The 18,495-nt window shown below is 39.8% G+C and overlaps 1 protein-coding gene across 1 annotated transcript in view; it reads left to right on the top strand.

Moving 5' to 3' along the window:
- Positions 1 to 1,402: 1,402 nt before the first annotated feature.
- Positions 1,403 to 18,495, top strand: part of GRAP2 (GRB2 related adaptor protein 2) — a 78,576-nt gene continuing 61,483 nt past the window's right edge. Inside the window, exon 1 of the mRNA XM_006917397.1 lies at positions 1,403 to 1,618. The gene's annotated coding sequence lies outside the window, so the exon portion shown is untranslated. The remainder of the gene's footprint in view (positions 1,619 to 18,495) is intronic.

Here is an 18,495-nt window from a genome sequence, read left to right as displayed (position 1 = left end):
AAGTTTAGGGACTCAGTGTTTAGTCAGTTCAAAACCACTGACTTAGGATAAGGACTGTGTGTTTGAAAACTGGCAATGAAGCTGTTGGGTGTAATGATGATCCAGGTCCTTAAACCATGAAGACTAAAGAACACTGAGACCAACCTTGTCTTGTCATTATTTTGAAATCGGTAACATTTTGTTATCTTGAAAATCCTATCTTTATAATATGTGGAAATAATGGGGATCCTGTTCAGACGCAACTTGAATTTAAGAAAATTCAACAAACTAGCATTAGTAACAAGGCAGTCCTTCGTTAAGAGTTAGGAGTAGCAAATTACTTCCTTCAACTCAGTCGACAGATATTTTCTGAGCACCTACTATGACCAAGGCGCTCTGTTGATTCTACATCAAATTTTTCTTTCTATTTCAATAAGAATATTGAGTAACTGTAAACAAGGAAAAATTTTTTTAAAAAAGATTTAAGTATATAGGGGAAAAGAGATAGAAAAAGATACCTTTTAGCAATATAGAATAAGTTTAAATTTTAGAAACCCAAATTGAACCTTATAAGATACCTTTCATCTCAGATTTCAAGAGATTAATGCTAGGAACATCCTGTGAACCAACATTTCCCTCTTTATCTTCGGTCTGGTCCCCAAACTCTAAATGGGGCCACTTAGCAGGTAGCAACGTGTCTAATTTTGTGCAAAAGATGCAACGTTGCAATCCATTTTCTAACAAGAGCAAAGAGAGAGGAAGAGGCCTTCACAAGTTGCACTTGGTATAGGAACTTAAAGGGGAGGGTGAGTTATAAATTTGAAGGTCAGAACTAAGAAAGGTGAAGGTGACAGAAACTTTAGGCCAGTTGAAAATCTTAAAATCCCAGAAATACTTTAGTCCAACCAACTCAAGAGAAAGTGAATCCCAGAAATCAAAGGAAACTGGCTCAGTCTTCCTTCTCTTCCTCCTCCTCTTCCTCCTTCTTTTTATTAAGGGTAATGTATGAGCTAAGAGTAATATTATAGGCTGAGTGCACTCAGAAAGCATTTTCTCTTGGATTTTAATATTGCGAGTGATCCAGGATGGTATTAAGTAAGTGCTCCTAAGAATTCCTAATATTTCTCTGGTTGCATGGATATAAAAAGAGTAAATGAGAGTTTTCCTTAAGACCAGCAGCAGCATGCCAATGGATCATCTCTAGGATTAGAAATTTTCTTATGAGAACATAATCGTTCGGGGGGGGAATTGTTAAAACTGAAACCAAGCATAAAGAAGCAAAAGTGTTTCAGTGAACCTCCTGCATCTTAGTTCAACTCTGGTAGCAAGAAAACAAAACCACATAATCTAAGGCTCACGCCCAACTCTCTAAAGCCCCATATCTGCTAGTTCCTGTGTGGTTTGCCTAGACTGCAGGGCTGACTAGGGGGTAGTTTGGAGGAGGGAGTAAGAAGTAGGGAGGAGGAGGCACTCTTAGTGGATCTGTGAGCGTGTACCCTCTTGGAAGACAGTACAGGGTGGATCTGTACTCTGAAATGCAGTAATTTGGATGTGAATTCAATTTCCTTCTTGCAAGAGAGGATTCTAACAACTCAGTGTCAAAGCCAAGACGTAGACTCAGCCTCTTCTCTTCTAAAAGGTATGTCATCATGCAACATCGGTCTACATACTCTAGAGATCTTTAAGTCTTATAAAGTGCAGAATGCTCTCTATGAGTCAAATATAATTAAAATTAATCCCATGGGCTCTCCAAATATTGCTTTTAATATTTTGGTCCATCAACTAAAGTTTCTAAATCTTCTGCTGTAGCAATGTTTGTGGTGATAGGATTTGACTTCTAGCAAATGAATCCAGTCCATTACACAAAAAACTCCATTCACTGGCTTCTGATCTATCTCAAGGAGAAACTTTAGCCCCTGGGATTATAGAAGTGAAATTCCACTTCATCACAGTCAGCGTTTAATTCATGCTAGGAGCGGGGATGAAGGGCTGAGCAGCAATGAATGAATACTCGTGCTCTGAGGTCAGAGTTTCTCTTGATGCTCATTTCTGCTTCTGTTGGTATTTATGTTACCTTTACAAAGAACACCAGTTGGATTCCTTCACCAAAAAGGAAAACTTTACGTTGAAATGGATTGTGAGAGGGTATTGTCTCTCTTTGTCTCTCTATTCAAGTTAACGCCATAGCCCTAAGACTGTCTTCAGTTCAGGCATCGAGTCTTAAGACAACTCCCTCATGCTCTGTGCCCCACTGGTTCCTGAACGCGAGGGCTGAATACACCCACCAAGGATTTTGACTTTAAAAGACTGTATTCACATACCTGGAATTAGGCCTTGTTAATAACGTATATGCAACTTGATTTGCACAATACTGAAAATATACATCCCCAGATAAATTAAGAGGAAGGAAAATGTTTACGATCTAGAACTCGAGTGGAAAAGATCGCATGTGCTTGAGTTATGCCATCTGAGAATGGGAGACCTCAGGCTGTCGTTCCATACAACTCCGTTTATCGTAGACTGCTTAGTTCTCTGGTGGGTCCCTTTTTATTTTTTTCCCCTAATTTTGGTTTCAGAAAGAACATATAGAATACGTATATTCTGCTTTAGCAACCAGCATTGTTTATAAAACTTCACACTTACAAAATAATTTTAAAGTGATTCTCTTTACAAAAGGATCCGTTACTGAATAAAGAACACCATGTAAATAGAGAAACATCTAAGTGCATCTAAATTCCAAGTTTTAAAATTCTGATCTGTACTCTTTTTGAGAACTTTTTTGGTTTTGTAGAGAGACAGCTCTATATCGTTTAATAAAATTACCTTTTGAGAGGGAACTAGGCATGTCTCCCATGTAGTAAACTGGAATCTTATTCTTCTTAAATTGTAATAGATTTTATTTTTTTAAATGACTTTACTGAAGCAGAGGAAAAAGAGGTGATCGATTTGTTCAATACAAAGAAATATCTCTATTGTTAATATAATATCCTTTTGAATATCTTCTACATCTTAGGCCCTGATGAAAATCCCCTCTTTTTAAAAATATCCCTTTTAGGTATATTTAAGAATAAATGAATTAACATAAATATGAAATGCCTTAGGAAAAAGGCACTATAAAAATGCAAAATGATATCATTAGTAATTATTTCTTTGAATTTTGATCATTTTATCCCTACCTCTTATTCAAAGTATATCTCACTGCCTGGAGTCATCTTTTTTAGAACCATGGCCTTCTGGAAAAGCTGAAAATGACCCTACTTTCCACATATTTGGTGACTTGGAGGGTTCGTTCCTAAACTTGAGCAGAACTTGGCTCTTTTCCTGGATCAGGAAAAGTCTGCAGTTATTCAAAACTGTGTCATTAAGTGTGATTCCATCAGGATTTCTTAAACAAGTAACGGTTGCTGCTGAATTAACCCTAGGGACAAATTCTCTGTGCCCTCATAAAACAAACTCAGAACTTGGTCAAGAATCTTTGTGACCTAAATTATTTAAATCAAAGAATAGGGTCCATTGGCCCCCATTTTGTCCACCTCAAGTATTTGGCCAGCATATTGATCCATAAAACAAACAAACAAACAAACAAACAAACAAAAAACATAGCTTCATGTTCCTTCCTTCCTTCCTTCCTTCCTTCCTTCCTTCCTTCCTTCCTTCCTTCCTTCTTTCCTTCTTTTCTTCCTTTCTTTTGGCCACTTTACAATTCTCAGGAAAGTATAGTATATAAATAAACATTTACTAACATTTATCAAACATTTACTATGTGTTGGGCCTTGTGCTAGTCACTGAGTTCTCTTCGACAACGTTAATACTAGCTTTCAATAAGTTAAAGCCAATGTGAATTCAGTTTTCTTTTTAAATACGCTTTCATAGGCAACATATTTAAGAATTAAAAGGAACTAAGTACATGAAATAAAGGTCTTACCTATTCTCCAAAGAAGATGTAAGCATATACCTTATAAAGAAAGTGAAGAAAATGTTCAAAATAGAGTTGAAATGTTAGTTCAATGAATATCTTTATACTCACCTCCTAATTCAACGGTTGCGAACTTTTTGCTATATTCATTCCATTTGTATGTGTTTATTTCTGAACTACTGGTAAGTTATAGATAAAATGGCACTTCACCCTTAAATAATTCAGTACATATCTAAGGATAAGGATATTCTCCTACATAAACCACGATACCATCATTATACCTAAGAAGATAAAGAGTGATTTTTTAAAATATCATCTAATATCTAGGCCATATCTAACTTTTGCCATTTGTCCCCCAAACATCTTCCATACCTTAAAAAAAAAGGAAAGCAAGAAACTGGATCTAATTTTTAAAAAGAAAAGCACAATTTCACATGTGGGTTTTATGTCTTTTTATTCTACATCAAATTTTTTTAAGGGTTAGGCCAGTTATTTTATAGAATGTTTCTTGTCCTGGATTTGTTGTTGCTTTATGGTATCATTTAATTTGTTCTTTTACCTCCTGTATTTCCTGTAAACTCCAAGTCAGAACTAAAGCACTGATTAGCTTTAGATCGAGCATTTTTTGACAAGGTGCTCCATCTTGCAGCTCATTGGGAGGCACGTAATGCCAGATTGTCCCTCTCTTTGTGATGTTCAGTTTGATGGTGGCTCAAGGTAGAGATCTCACTCCAAGGATCTCTCTGTTACAAAGGAACTTTTTTCTCCTTTGCAATTAACAAGTAATCTGAGTAGGTGACACTTTGGCGCTGTGGTAATAGTCTATTTCCCAGCAAACTTCACCAGAGGCGTTAGGTGATAATCTTTGCCTAAACCGACTATTCCATTGGAGGTCATATACATTTTAGCACACTTTAAAGAAGGGTTGGTTAAACATACAAATTCATCATTATCAGAAGCAACAGCAGATATTTGTTGGGTGTATAAGTCCAAGTAATAATAACAACAGCAGCAATAACAAATAACATTTACTGAGTGGTTGCTATGGAACTAGATAGATAGTCTAGATTTGAGGCCAATCCTCCAGTTACAAACTGGGCCACCTGGGACAAGTTACTTAGTCTTTCTGTGCCTTAGTTTCTTAAGGTATAAAATGAGAATAATAATGGCACCTATCTTACCGTATTGTTTTGAAGATTAAATAATTTATATATATAAAGCTCCTAAAACAGTGTCTGTCATTTGCCAAGCACTGTTCGACACTTTGCAGGCATTAACTCACTTGCTTCTCCTAACGGCACAATAAAGTAAGCGCTAATATTATCCTTCTTTCTCGAGCGAGGAAACTGAGGTTCAGAGAAGTGGAGGAACTTGCTCAAGTTCGCTTCACTAGTATGTGGGAGAGCCGGGATCTGATCCAAAGCAGTCTGATTCCAGAACATTCTCTCTGAAGGTTGACACATGTAATGAGAAGTGACGCAAATGAAATTCAATGGAAATCAGTGACAGGACCCTCCCCCACCCCTACCACCCTCACCCCTACCACCACCGCCACCCAGGTTTTAAGTTATCGAAAATCTGAGACTGTCGCTACCAAAATATATTTTTGGTTTTGTTCATCTGAATAATAGTACTGTGTAAGCATATACTTATTGCATTTACATAGCTCAAGGCTCTGGATAAGAAACTTGAAACATACAAGATAATACTAGGAACTGAAAAATGTAGAACTATGAAGAAATAGGAAGGAAAAAACTTAAAGGAATAATACAAGAGGGGAATTAGGAGACCTCAGAGCCTTGGAGAACAAGATGATATTTTGATATAGTCAAGGGGGGAAAATCCTTTGAGTTTTCACATTCCCGTGCTATATAAGATTTTACTACTGAAACACGAGGGTAAGGCCATTGTCAGCTTTATGAAGACCACTCTGGATTTCGTCACAGGACAATGGATGAGTCTTGTTAGAAGGTAACTTTTCTGGTTGGTCATCTCATACACTCAAGACCCTCTGTAAGTCGGTCTATAGCTTTTGAAGCATAACTATACAGAAAAGGCCTTCCAAGCTGGGTATTAGTCCCAACTCCTTCATTAGCATTGCAAGAGGGTTCCAGTGCTGTCTTGCTTGCTCCTTCAATTGCCATTACAGAAAGCTCTCAAGTGTAATTTTTCTAAAGAGAAGTAAAAATAAATGAGAAAAAAAAATTCAACATTAATAATGTTTTTATGCACTGCTAACACAGTCACTGCTAAATTGGTTCTGCTTTTTCTTTTTTTTTTTTTTTTTTTTTGGATGAAAAGCAGACTAATTGATCAATTGGTCATGAGGAATACTTTTCATTTGTTTTTCTCCGCACCTCTCAGCCTTCCAGAACCACAGGTTTCACGTGGCAGCCTACAAATGGTTCACGGTTTGTGCCTTTTGTCTCATGCTTTATGGGAAAATACTAGAAACAAACTGCTGAGAACTCAGAAGGAACTCGGTAAATAACAAGTAGATAGTTCTCTTATTCAATATGATTTTAAAGAAAAGTGGTTTTTTTAATAACTAAGAAATAGTACTAGGGAAGTACAGAAGTAGGGAAAAAATCGGGTTGGTTTGTAATTTGAAATTTGCATTGATCGTTTTATAGGCCATAGATTTTTATCACGTGTGAAGCAAAATGTGAGGTTAGATTCTCTCCCCTTTCCCCAAATAGATTTAAATTCTAAAAATATGGATTATTGAATCAGTAAGGCTAGCAGGATGATATCGATGATATAGCAAATCGAAGGAAATTGTCACATTTTAATACATTATATCAACCCTTTAAGTTGATCATAAATACGTTGATATGCACAGCACATAGGTTCTTATCGGTGATGGTGAGGCCGGGGAATAGGGAGGAGTGTCCGAGGCACATTTACAACGCTGCAGAAAGCTATAGCAACTCTCTCCAGGGGAGGAAAATGTGACTAACGCTCATCCACACACTCCTTTACACAGAATTTCCAATGATTCAGTCTCTAGAGTCCATCCATATATCCTAGACAGGAAATTTTTCCCTTATTTGAAGTTTTTGTTTTGTTTTGTTTTAACCCTGAGCCTTGTAAAGTTTTAAAAAAGAGCTTTCCCACATTATCTCATTGGATCTGGTTGTGATCTCTGAGGTAGACCACATATTTTACCTCTCCTGTTGCAGAGTGAGAAAAGCAAAACAGGAGAGTTTAAGCGACTTGCTGAAGGGGATTTTGCTAAGGTCTGCCAAGACTTAGTACCAAGGCTAGTAAGTTATAGCCCAGGGCTCCTTCTACTGCACTGGTCTGGGCACAGCATTCTGGAGATGAAAGGGACTTTTAACGGGGCTTCTGGAAATCTGAATTCTGGCTCTGCTGGAAACCACCTGCATGACTTTGAATGAGACATCGTAACCTCTCTGGGCCTCGGTTTCCTTCTTGGTCAAGCGAAAGGTTAGATCACATGTTTTCTGAAGCCCTTTTGGTTCTGTTGCAAACTACCTAATCCCATCGGATCTGAGAACAGAAATGACCTTTTCTATGACAGATGGCAAGACCTTTCAACCCTTCCCTGTGGGTCATGAGAGCTAGCATCCAATGCACGATGAGTTCCTTTGTAATATCCAAATTTTGTTAGAAACTATAAGCATCGATAATGCTTCAGCGGGCTGCTCGTGTGTCTTTCTGCTGGTAGCTTCATTTTCCTGCAGGGCTGACTGTGTTGCAGCAATTGTGCTCTAGCTCTGTACTCTGCGTCAGACAGACATACCGCGATATTTTACTCTCCCTCTTTGGGTACTTCAGAGTACAGTATGGAAATAAATAATGCTGATGGACTTATTTTGGGCCGATAGACCTTATTTTTCTAAAAAGGTCATTCCTCTTGAAGGACCCAAACCTTCTACCTGATTTTTCATTATTAAGAGTTATTTAACGTCCCGGAAATGAGCATGGAAGTTGGAGACTCAGAAGAGAGACTTCAGCCCTCAATGCAAAAGCCATGAGACAAGAAAGACATAGCTGAGCCTTTGACTTTGGGAGGTCTTTGGAAAATCTTTCGGTCAGTATAATTAGGACAAATTTGTATATTAACATTTGTTTCAGATTTATAAAAAGTGTCCATAGCATATGCTGCCAAGTACACAAAAGCCATAATATAGCCCCAGTTTAATTCTGAGTCTCTCTGGGAAGCTAAAACAAGCAGAAGATTCTCATGTTCCATATGTCAGTAAACGAGGGTTTTATAACATCAATTGTCAGAACAGTGGAGCCACAGAACCAAGGGTCTGCTACACATTGCAGAAACCCCCTACCCTCCTCTTGGCTTTTGGACGAATCCAAGCCAAATACCGTTAGCGTGGACAAGCTGGCTACCCCCAAACCAGGAAGGTGGCAACCTCTCTTTGTGATTATCAGCAGATGCTGGGAAATTGGGGGCCCTATTTCTCAGTCGTTTTGCTCTTTGAATTTTCTAAAAGAACTCCAGGCTGGCTGATGGACCCAATTTCTGACAGAGAAGTCATGACCTTGCTCCATTAGGTCGTTAGACTGTGGGAATGACAGTGGCGGAGCATGAACTTAGCTCCTGTGTTCTGTGTTCTACTCTCAGCCTGGATGACACATTGTGCGCCAACCACTCCTCTGACTTAGGAAGCGACATACGCTGTTACCCCAAAAGCATTTTTATATCTTTGATGTACTATGAATACTCAAAACCTCATTTACAGAATGCATAATATGGTGCTTTCTTATTTAAACAAACCCGTTTTATGGAATTTCTGTCTCCTAGACCAATATTGTTAGACTATTAAGTCATTTTACAAACCGACACTATGTGATATTACAACTTGACACTTGGTACTCTGTAAATATCCAGATAAACAAAAGGAGAAAATGTGAAGTCAAAGGATCCCCTAGCTGGAGAGAAATTCCCAAATCCTGGATTAAGGAAGATGGAGCTCTAAAGATAGTAAACTTTGGTTTTTCTCCAGCATGGATACACAACTTTTAAAATACAAACTGTAGGGAAGAGTAAGATTTATTACACAGCCAATGTTGTCAGCTCATATTATTTTATAAAGCGAAGGGTCAATTAGGTGTGATTATCATCAAGCGAGCAAGCTGTGATGCTTCGTCATGTAGATGCTATAAAAAATTACCTGTCATTGACTTTATTTACTTCACCTCCCGCTCCCATCAAGCTCACATCCCCTCAGTCCCCAATTCACTGTACCCAGATGTACTGAGAACATTTAGGGTAATAAAAACAAAAACAAAATAGGGTCCTTTTCCCTAAGGAACTAAAAAGCTATTAGGGAAACTGGGACAAACAAAAGCAAATGCCACTGCAGTGCAAAACTCGTGATGAGGAGATAAGAGGCAGCGGCTCCAGGCGGGACTTCGAAGCGAGGGGCACTTGCAGGCAGAGGGAGAAGGCGAGTCAAAAAGGCATAAACGCATCCACGAATGGCACATTTCGAGAAAATCATAGGGCGGACGGGGTCTTTATCACTGAAGATCTGTTGGTTTTGCAATCGACGGTGTCAAGAAGGCCCTCGTGAATTCTTTTTCCTTGGGGATCCAGAAATTAAACTTGTGCCGCTGGAAAATGTACCTCAAGCTCTTTCCCCAGATCAGCTGTTCTCTGGCTTCCAGCTGCGCCCCTCTCTAAGTCTTCTCTTCCGAGCGTAAATATCCTCGGTTCTTTTAACTGCTCTACCGGCGTGGTTTTACATGCTTTCTTAATTTTAAGTGTTCACCTCTGACAGACTTCGGTTTAAGGCCCCTCCTAAATCGTGCTGCCTTGAATGGGACAGAGCTCTCCGGGAGTCATCTGACAAAGGCAGAACACCGTGGAGTAGTTGCCTCCCTTGATGTATACCTTATACTTCTATTAAGATGGCCCAGGAGTGCATAAGCCTTTTTGGCATTCACATCACACTGCCGACGCATCCTGAAATTGTGGTCAACTAAAATCCCTGAGTTCTCATGCGCTACTATTAAGCCAGATCTTCCTTATTCTGTCCTGAGGCACAGAGGTTTCAATGTAGAGAAATGTATCCCTTTTCTGTTTAACCTGGTTGGTAACGACCTATCAAAATATTTCAGATCTAGCTTATTAGTTCTCCCTCCCAGCGAGTGAGTGTGTAGAGCGAATGTGTATGTATTTGCTGATGAGAGGGCAGAGCTAGTCTCCTGCTGGGTCCCTGGAAGAGGCCTCCAAAGGCTCAGGACTTGATTATCTCCTTTCTATCAATAAATTGTTTGCAACTCTGCACAAATCTGCATCTTTAGACAAACTAGTGAGCCTCACTCTTCCTAACAATAAAATAGGAGCAAATATATGTGGCCACTTTCTTCCCAAGGATATGCAACAGTGAGTCAGATATCTGTAAAACTCTAAGTAGAAGCTACTCAGAGGTGGTATATATGAGAGGAAAAACATTTTATTCTAAGCTCTCAGAGGCTTTTGGAAGATTTGATTATCCTTATCACGATATGTTACGGTAAATAATATTCATTTTTTTGCAACTGTTTTAAAGTTATAACTGAGTTATCTGATTTGGGGTTGTAGAAACGTCATGTGATGTCAGTATAATTCTGGCACACGATTATTTCTAATTTGAGTAAACACCGTAAAGGTGTCTCTGTTTCACTGAAAGGCCCCTTTTAAGGAGATTCTCCATTTCCCTTCCCCAATCCCACCCTCACACTCGAGCCTCTTCCATGAGTAAAACAAGGACTACGAGGACTTTGAATTTTAGGTTTCCATCAGACTTTTAGAAACCTTCACAAGTCTTGCCAGACTAGCTTAGCAGTTCATAGGTTTTCATTCCTGGTGAAAGCAGAGAACTCATGGGTAATTCATATAATTTAAAAGCTCAAGCTAATAGAAATGACACATTGCAAAGCATATCCCTGTGAGCAGTTGCCTTCATTATAGAAAGGTGCAGGGAACATCCACATTCTTCTAATCTGCCATTTTAATGTAAATTTTAATATTGCTTTCAGGACCTTGTAATCATTAAGATTCAACCCCCACCCCCACCCGTCCTCAGTGATTTTGAACTAGGGCCTTGCTACTCCACGTGGGACCCGAGGACCAGTAGTGTTGACAGCACCTGGGAGCCTGTTAGCAATGAGAACCTCAAACTCTGCCTCAAACCTACTAAATCAGAATCTGAACTTTAAAAAGATTCCCCTGGTAATTCTTATGCACAATAAAATCGGAGAGCTGACCTTGGGTGAAGGGATTTCACCCCACTTTACCCAACTACCTCGTGTCATAATATAAAACTTACATAATTCCATTTGGTGCTTATTAAGAATTTAGAGTTGCTAGTTAAAATTTTACCAGATTTAAATATTCTATATACATCCAGCTATTTCTCAAAGTATATATAACTGGCTTTAAAATACTCTTCCCGTTCTGGGTTCTTGTGGAGCAGGGCTTCTCGACAGGAGAGGATTTTGACACCCTCCCCCTGCCAGGGATATTTTTCAGTGCCTGAAGACATTTTTGGTTGTCACAATTTGAGGCGAGGGGGTGTTACTGTCATCTGGTGGGCGGAGGCCAGTGAAGCTGCTAAGGACGCAACAATGCACAGGTCGGTCCCCACGACAAAAACGACCAGCCCAAAATGTCAATAGGAGATGCATTTATGCCTTTTTGAGGCTGAGAGGCCCTGTTATAGAGGTACGTGGTTTGTAGAGAAAGATTCAGGTGTGCAAACATGCGTTACAAAAAGCCATAAGAAAATTAAGCCACGTGGCATATCATGATTTGGGCAGACAGGGAACAAATAGACAGGCAGTGGCCTGAGTGATGATGGTAGGGGTTTGGGGGGAAGGCAGTGGAGAATCCGGCCACAGGTGACAGGAGACATCTAGGACAGATAGTAACCGGTGCTTTGTGCACGAAGACAGTCAGCTTTAGGTAACACGGTTCAGAGACTGGACATGAGCTAGGGGGAGGTGTGGGCTGGAGAAACGAAAAGTTTCAGTCCTAGAGTGGATTCTAGGTATGATCTAAAAATCATGTTAGCCCTGGAAAACGAGAAAGGATTTCAGGTGTTAGCCTAGGAGTACACGGTGGATTTCAGTAAATCCAGTTAGACGTGGATTTAGAAGCGAGGCAGAGCCCCGCTTGCTAGAATTGGGACACCTCAGAGCCAGGCCAGCAGCAGGCGGTGACCTGGCACAGAGCTAGCTGAGTTCTCAGCTAGAGTGAGCTCTTTAAAACCTTCCCAACCGAGAAAAGTCTTGGTGTTGAGCCCGCAGTGCGGTTCATTTGCAGGAAGGGGTCAAGTGCTTCCCGTTATGGAGACAGAAGGGCAAGAAGCAGTCTGGGTCCTGACACTGGCCACCAAAAAATCACAGGATAAGAACTAGAATAGAACTTGAGAGGCCCTCCAGGTTATTTCTCTACTGCAAGTCACCTAAATCATTTCGGAAAGATTATCTGCTCTTCAAATCTAAAATTTCCAGAGAAAGATTTCTTAAGGACCTGTGTTGATGCCTTATAATCCCCCTAAGCCAAAATTTCTGCCACCTTCCTAACCCTAAACCCCCTCACTGCATGTGAGCAGCCCTTCTCTCACCGACCCCACATGCAGTGTGCTTTCGGACATTCAGTAACGGGAAATAGCACAAACTACCGCCACAGCTGCCAGACCCAGGCTTCTCTCCTCTAGGCTGAAGAATCTCAATTCCATTAGCATATGTCACCTTGAGTCTCTGCCCAACCTCTTAATCCCTTTGTTATTCTCTGTGCCCCCTCCAAGTCTTGTCTTATGATAATAACCACCCAAATATATTTATTCAATACATACTGGAAAGCAAAGAAGGGAAACTATACAATGGTATGTATGGTTTGGGTGATTTTTATTAATCTCTCTCCTCTCTCTCCAAGAACTTGGCATTCTTTGCCGAGTTCATAGCCCAGTCGGAGCAAGAGTCCTTAGGCTAAGTTCCATTGTAACATTTTGGTTGTCCTGCAATTATTTTCACCACGGTCCTCATATAAGGAAAATGGAGTACACTATCATATAGAATAGCTCTGATGCGAATTTGGCTATAAATAAAGCTGGGATAAATGCATTTGCTCAGTTCCAGAGGAAGCATTATTCTGCCATGCGGGTTTTGTTTCAAATGAACTGCAAAACCAAGTTCTTTTTCGTGGAAAGGGATTTATTCAACAGAATTCACTTACTTTGCTGCAACTGGATTAATTCCGTTTCACGTCATGTCTCTAAGTAGAAAAGTAGACTGATTTGCAGCAGCCTAAATGGACATGTTGATGCATCCAACGTCAGTAAGATTTATTCTGTCTAGATTACAACCATCATGGTGTGCCAGTTGTTTTTGCTTCTATAAAGTACTTGCAAAAGTGCCCCACTTCAGTATGTGCTTTGAAAATAGCTTATCAAAGTTACAATAGATGGGGATGTTTCAGAACGAGAGAGAGTGCAGATGTGCAAAACGAGATGAGCATTCCTCCCCTTCCTTGAGCTAGAACCACTCCTCCGCTTCTCAGCGTTATAAAAAAAAAAATTTTTTTAACTCCATACTCTGTTCTAAAAGCCACCATTTTAGATTTTCGAATTGTATTTCACATGCCACTGCTCAAGAGATACACCCAACCCCACTTGTGGTTACACAGGTGTTGGCTGTGGGCTTGCTGTGTGCTCAGCGCTGTGCTAAGTACCACCGCCCGCCCAGTCGTGGAACCACCCTCCGAATTGTATTTCACATGCCACTGCTCAAGAGATACACCCAACCCCACTTGTGGTTACACAGGTGTTGGCTGTGGGCTTGCTGTGTGCTCAGCGCTGTGCTAAGTACCACCGCCCGCCCAGTCGTGGACCACCACCCTCCATTCTTTCCATCCTCTGCTTCCTGCTATATACACTGTCTCTTCTGCATCACTCTCCATCTCCAAAGATACAACTCATCTTCCCAGGACTCCCAGTGTCTGTCTATCTCGGGACCTCTCCTTTCCCTTCTCCTGAATTGCTAACTTTATCCTGGCTAGCACTTAAAACACAATAAGGCTGCTAGTGGAAATTGTTCTGATGTCTATAGCGAGTAGTTTCCATAACTAGTAGTTACTTTCAAAGGAAATAGCTTGTGGAAATGAGTCTGTGGTGTCACAGAGCTATTATATGGATCGAATGTAATAATGTGCATAAAAAAGCCATTTGTAAACTATAACATGCTCTCCGAAAGGCAGTTATTACTGTATTATATGATTTTAGGGTTTAAAAATCAGCCGGGTGATATATAAAAATTCAGTAAGATTCTGTAGCACAGTCGAAAAGAAAGTTAGAGAATTTGAGGCAGTGACCCCTCCATCGATAAGCTAGAGGTCATCAACATTTCTTCCAGTCAAAGCAAGCCCATTTCATTGAGAACATACGCTCTGTCCAAGGACGTGTCTGCTCACCAGTCTGGAATGAGGCCTTCACTCTTGCTTGAGCTCCCCCATCTCCCACATAGTCACCTTCCAAAGTCCCAGCCAACCTTCAAGGGCTAGCCCCAAACCTACCCCCTCTCCCCAGCTCTTAACCCAGGCAGAATTCATCTCTTTCTCCCCAGCGCTCATGTCAGCCTTATGGTGGAATTATTTATGTGGGTATTGATCTCCCTGAATCGACTGTGACCTGCTGAGGGCATCTGCCAGGCCCTCCCCTTCCTCCATGGGCAGCAGCTCAAAGCAGAGTGGCCAGAGGACAGAGAAAAGAACTCCATGGACCAAAAAATGCCCGACAAAAAGGTTTTATTCCCAGGGGCTGGTCTCAGATATGAACATGTTCTTGCATGAACAACTTTTGCATCCCTCTGAAATGGAACAGGGTCTGTTAAATAGACTCATAAAAACCCTCTGAGTGGTGGGTACATGGAGGCTTCTATTTCTTTTTCTCTGTACTTTTCAGTACATTTAAATGCTTTCTATTTAAAAACGAACATGAAAAGACCCCATCTTATTTAAGAGTTAATGAGTTAACTTCCACTGTAACTTGATTTTCAGCCTACAAGTTTCTCTGTAGTTTAAATTACAAAAGTCATTCTCTGCTTCCCAGCTTAGTTGTATTTTATCTACTGAATATGGTACACCTTGAAATTATTAGTTCTCAGACTGTGTTTCACACAATGCCGAGTTACATTGCACCTTTATTGAAAAGAACTCCTCATGCATGATGTGGGTGTTTTGGAGGATGAAAAGTACCATCTTGTAGCACATTTTTAAAAAGTCCTTGTGCCGTTTTATTATTTTAATACTTTATCTATTTTTTAGGTACCATCTCTGAACTGATGAGCCATATGACTATTGCTAAGTACATAATAAGCACTCGATAAATATTTTTAAAATACCACGCACTTCTAAACAAAAGATAACTTCAGTCATTGAAAACAGAAAGCAATGGGTATAGTTTCCAATTGCCACTCTTTTGTGCTTGTGAGAAATCATAGAAAAATGAGAAGTTGGGGCGGGGGGAAAAATCAGACACTGTTATAGAAACTGCATTGATGAGAGCAGATCGTAACTTTGTTTATAGCAATTTGATACAGAATTATGCGAGGGTTTTATTGTTGTCATGGATTAAAGCTGTGTTGTTACTATAATAGAAGATTGGCCCAGAGCCCTCATCCGATGCCAAACTCTCTAGCATCGCCTCTGCTCTTCCAGCAGCGGCCCAGCCTCCCCTCTCTCGAACTCTGTGCCATGCAGTCCTGGCACAGACCCTAACCTCAAACTCCAGCCAACTTCCCTTACGACACACTTTCTCCCCTTCACCTGCCAGATGCTTCTTGTTCTCAGACATTACACCCTGAAATCAGAGGCTTTTAGTGAGTTAAAAAGGGAAATATAGAATTACCTAGCTCTATCAGTATTTTAAGTATTCTTGTAGACTTAAATGAGAGCTCTTGTACAAAACCACTTGAACTCTTTCTTAAGATATGTTAATTTTTTTTTCTCTCTTTGATTGAACTGTTGACCTTCTGGATATACGACTAGTCATTATCTCAAGTATGTTTGGAACTATTCTTGCCCTAACTATTCTAAAACGTAATTAGCATGAAGACATTATTGTAGGAGCACACATCACCTTGGGCCAGGATCTCATTAGACAGCACAAATCGAGCAGAACTGAGCATGCTCCACACTGAAAAAGAAAAAAGACTCTCTAAGAAAAATCCATGGCATCTGTAGGAAAAGTTAAAATTAATGATTTTGTGAGCCCTCTCTTGCTCATACATTTGATTTGTATGAGGTCCAAACACAGAGAGGGTTGTGGTTCTTCTGTTTGAAAAATGAAAGCAACTGTTTTCTCAGAACTCAGCTTATACGATGTGGCTGCTGTCACAGCTCCGGGTCAACCAAAACCAAAATAATACAGTTTAGAGCTCTAGCTTTTTCCCACAGGAAATGCAGAGCACTTTAAGACATAATCCCATTTATCCTTGCAACAGATGTTATAGAGAATGAATATTCTATGGAGGTAGTTTTTAAAAAGCATGGGAAAACTGAGGCCCGGGAGGTGCAATAACTCACGGGTTATTCACGCTCCTCCTTGAACGTTCTCCATCACTCCTACCGTAGAAAGAACTCTTTATATCTGAATTGAAAACTATTTCACGCTGCCTGCTCAGTTATTTCAGTATGTACCTAAGTCTGGGACAAATCCCAACTGTTATGAAACCTCATAAGAAAAATAATGAAGCTCCTCATTTCTGGGATTCCAAAGGTTACCATTTCTAGTTCATTCCAGAGCACTCTGGATGCCCCAGTCTCTAAACGATTGGAACCTTTGGGAGACTTATCCGATTTTGTCATTCACCTCATTTATAAGTCTGTAATGTGATTTAATGTGCAGAGATGTCATATAAACAATAATTTCTCATTATTATAATAACATTTCTCCTTAATTGCAAAAACATTTCTGACCTGAATTTATTCTCGTCATGGCTGTGTGTGCAAGCAGAGTCTTGTTTGCCTCTACAGTATGTTAAGAATGTATTAATTAGCTTCCCAACGCTGCCCAAACAAAGAACAGAAAGGATTTATCTAAATCATGAAACATGAAACAAAACTAACACTTTGCTAATTGTATTTTAAGGGCAATCTCAGCATTAGATAGTGTAACAAAATGTAGGCCTAATTTTTTAGACAAGATAACAGAAAACACTACTCAATTAACAAAACATTTGTTTAGCACCTACTGTGCACAAACTCTGAGAGGCAAAAGAGGCTAAGACAAATAAAATTGGCTAATTTAGTTTGATAGTCATAGTTAAAAGGCAATAAAGGGCAAGGTAATGTAAGTGTTTTGATTAAGTGTCAATTAGCTTAGATATATCAACTGGAGCCATATGAAATTGACAATGTCTGAAAATTTTTTTTACCAAAAGAAGTGGCAATTTCGTATGATTCAAACCTAATATTAAGATACTCTCGTCATGCTATACCAGCTCCTAAAACATTATATTGCTCGTTTTCTATTTTTTAAATTAAATGACTCATTTCAAGTCGAAGCTGTCATTATTAGACAATCAATAGAAGGTAGATACAAGTTAGGAATTTGACTCCTGTTTTTCATATTTATTTTCGTAGACTCGAAAATAACATTTTGTTGTTTCAAAGTTTTTGATTATATTAGATACTTCTTTTTATTTGACTTAGAGTCACAGACCTGCTAACTGTTCCTCAAGTATGACATTCCCCAGCTCAGCTCTTCGTGCCATTCCCTTCGTGGTCATCACGCAAAACTGGCATCTCGGTTCCTTTCTTTTCTGCGGAGGCGTTTGATTGCAGAATACTACACTTATCTGGAAATATTTCTCAATTAGATCTAACATCCAGTTTTGCCAGTCAGGTTACTGAGAAATCAGAACAGGTTACTATGTGTGTGTGTGTGTGTGTGTGTGTGTGTGTACATATATATACACATATATATGACATATGTGTGTGTGTGTGTATATATATATATATATATGTATTTTATATATATATTCCTCTAAATCCATTCTTCTAGTTCCTTCAACATTTAACCAATATTTCCCAACCGCCTATTTTGTGCAAATGCTGGAGCCAATCCTCTTCCAGAGGTGAAGTTGTATATCAAAAATGTATGCAGTAATATAAATACGAATTTAGTGCTAACTCTAGACCAGGAACTGCTCCAAGCACTTGATGTGTATTAATCTATTTACCCCTCCCCAAGGTGAGGTAGGTTCCATTGTTATGTTCATTTTAAAGATGAAGAAAACTAAGGCCAGAGAGGTAAGTGAGCTGCAAGAACCCAAACACTTAACCGAGGCACCAGCCGTTTGTCTGGTTATCGTGGGAGACCCGATGTCAAAAAGCAAGTGCTTTTCTCAGACGATGAACTCAGAGTGTGACAAAGTAGCAGGGCCTCTGAACGCCTTAAAATAGTAAATATCCACCCAGGCCAACTTGTGTATAATGTCAGAAAACACTTTTGCTATCACACGGAGTTGCCCCCAGCGCAGGACACTAAGTTGTGCCCCTGTGAGGCCCCTAACACGTTGGGACACACACCACACATGCTGACCACCGCATTCTTACAGAGTCATCTCTT

This window comes from Pteropus alecto, unplaced genomic scaffold, assembly GCF_000325575.1.
Source record: "Pteropus alecto unplaced genomic scaffold, ASM32557v1 scaffold157, whole genome shotgun sequence".
NCBI lineage: Eukaryota > Metazoa > Chordata > Mammalia > Chiroptera > Pteropodidae > Pteropus > Pteropus alecto.
Note: the sequence above shows the minus strand (reverse complement) of the source record. Positions and strands in the feature narration are given on the sequence as shown.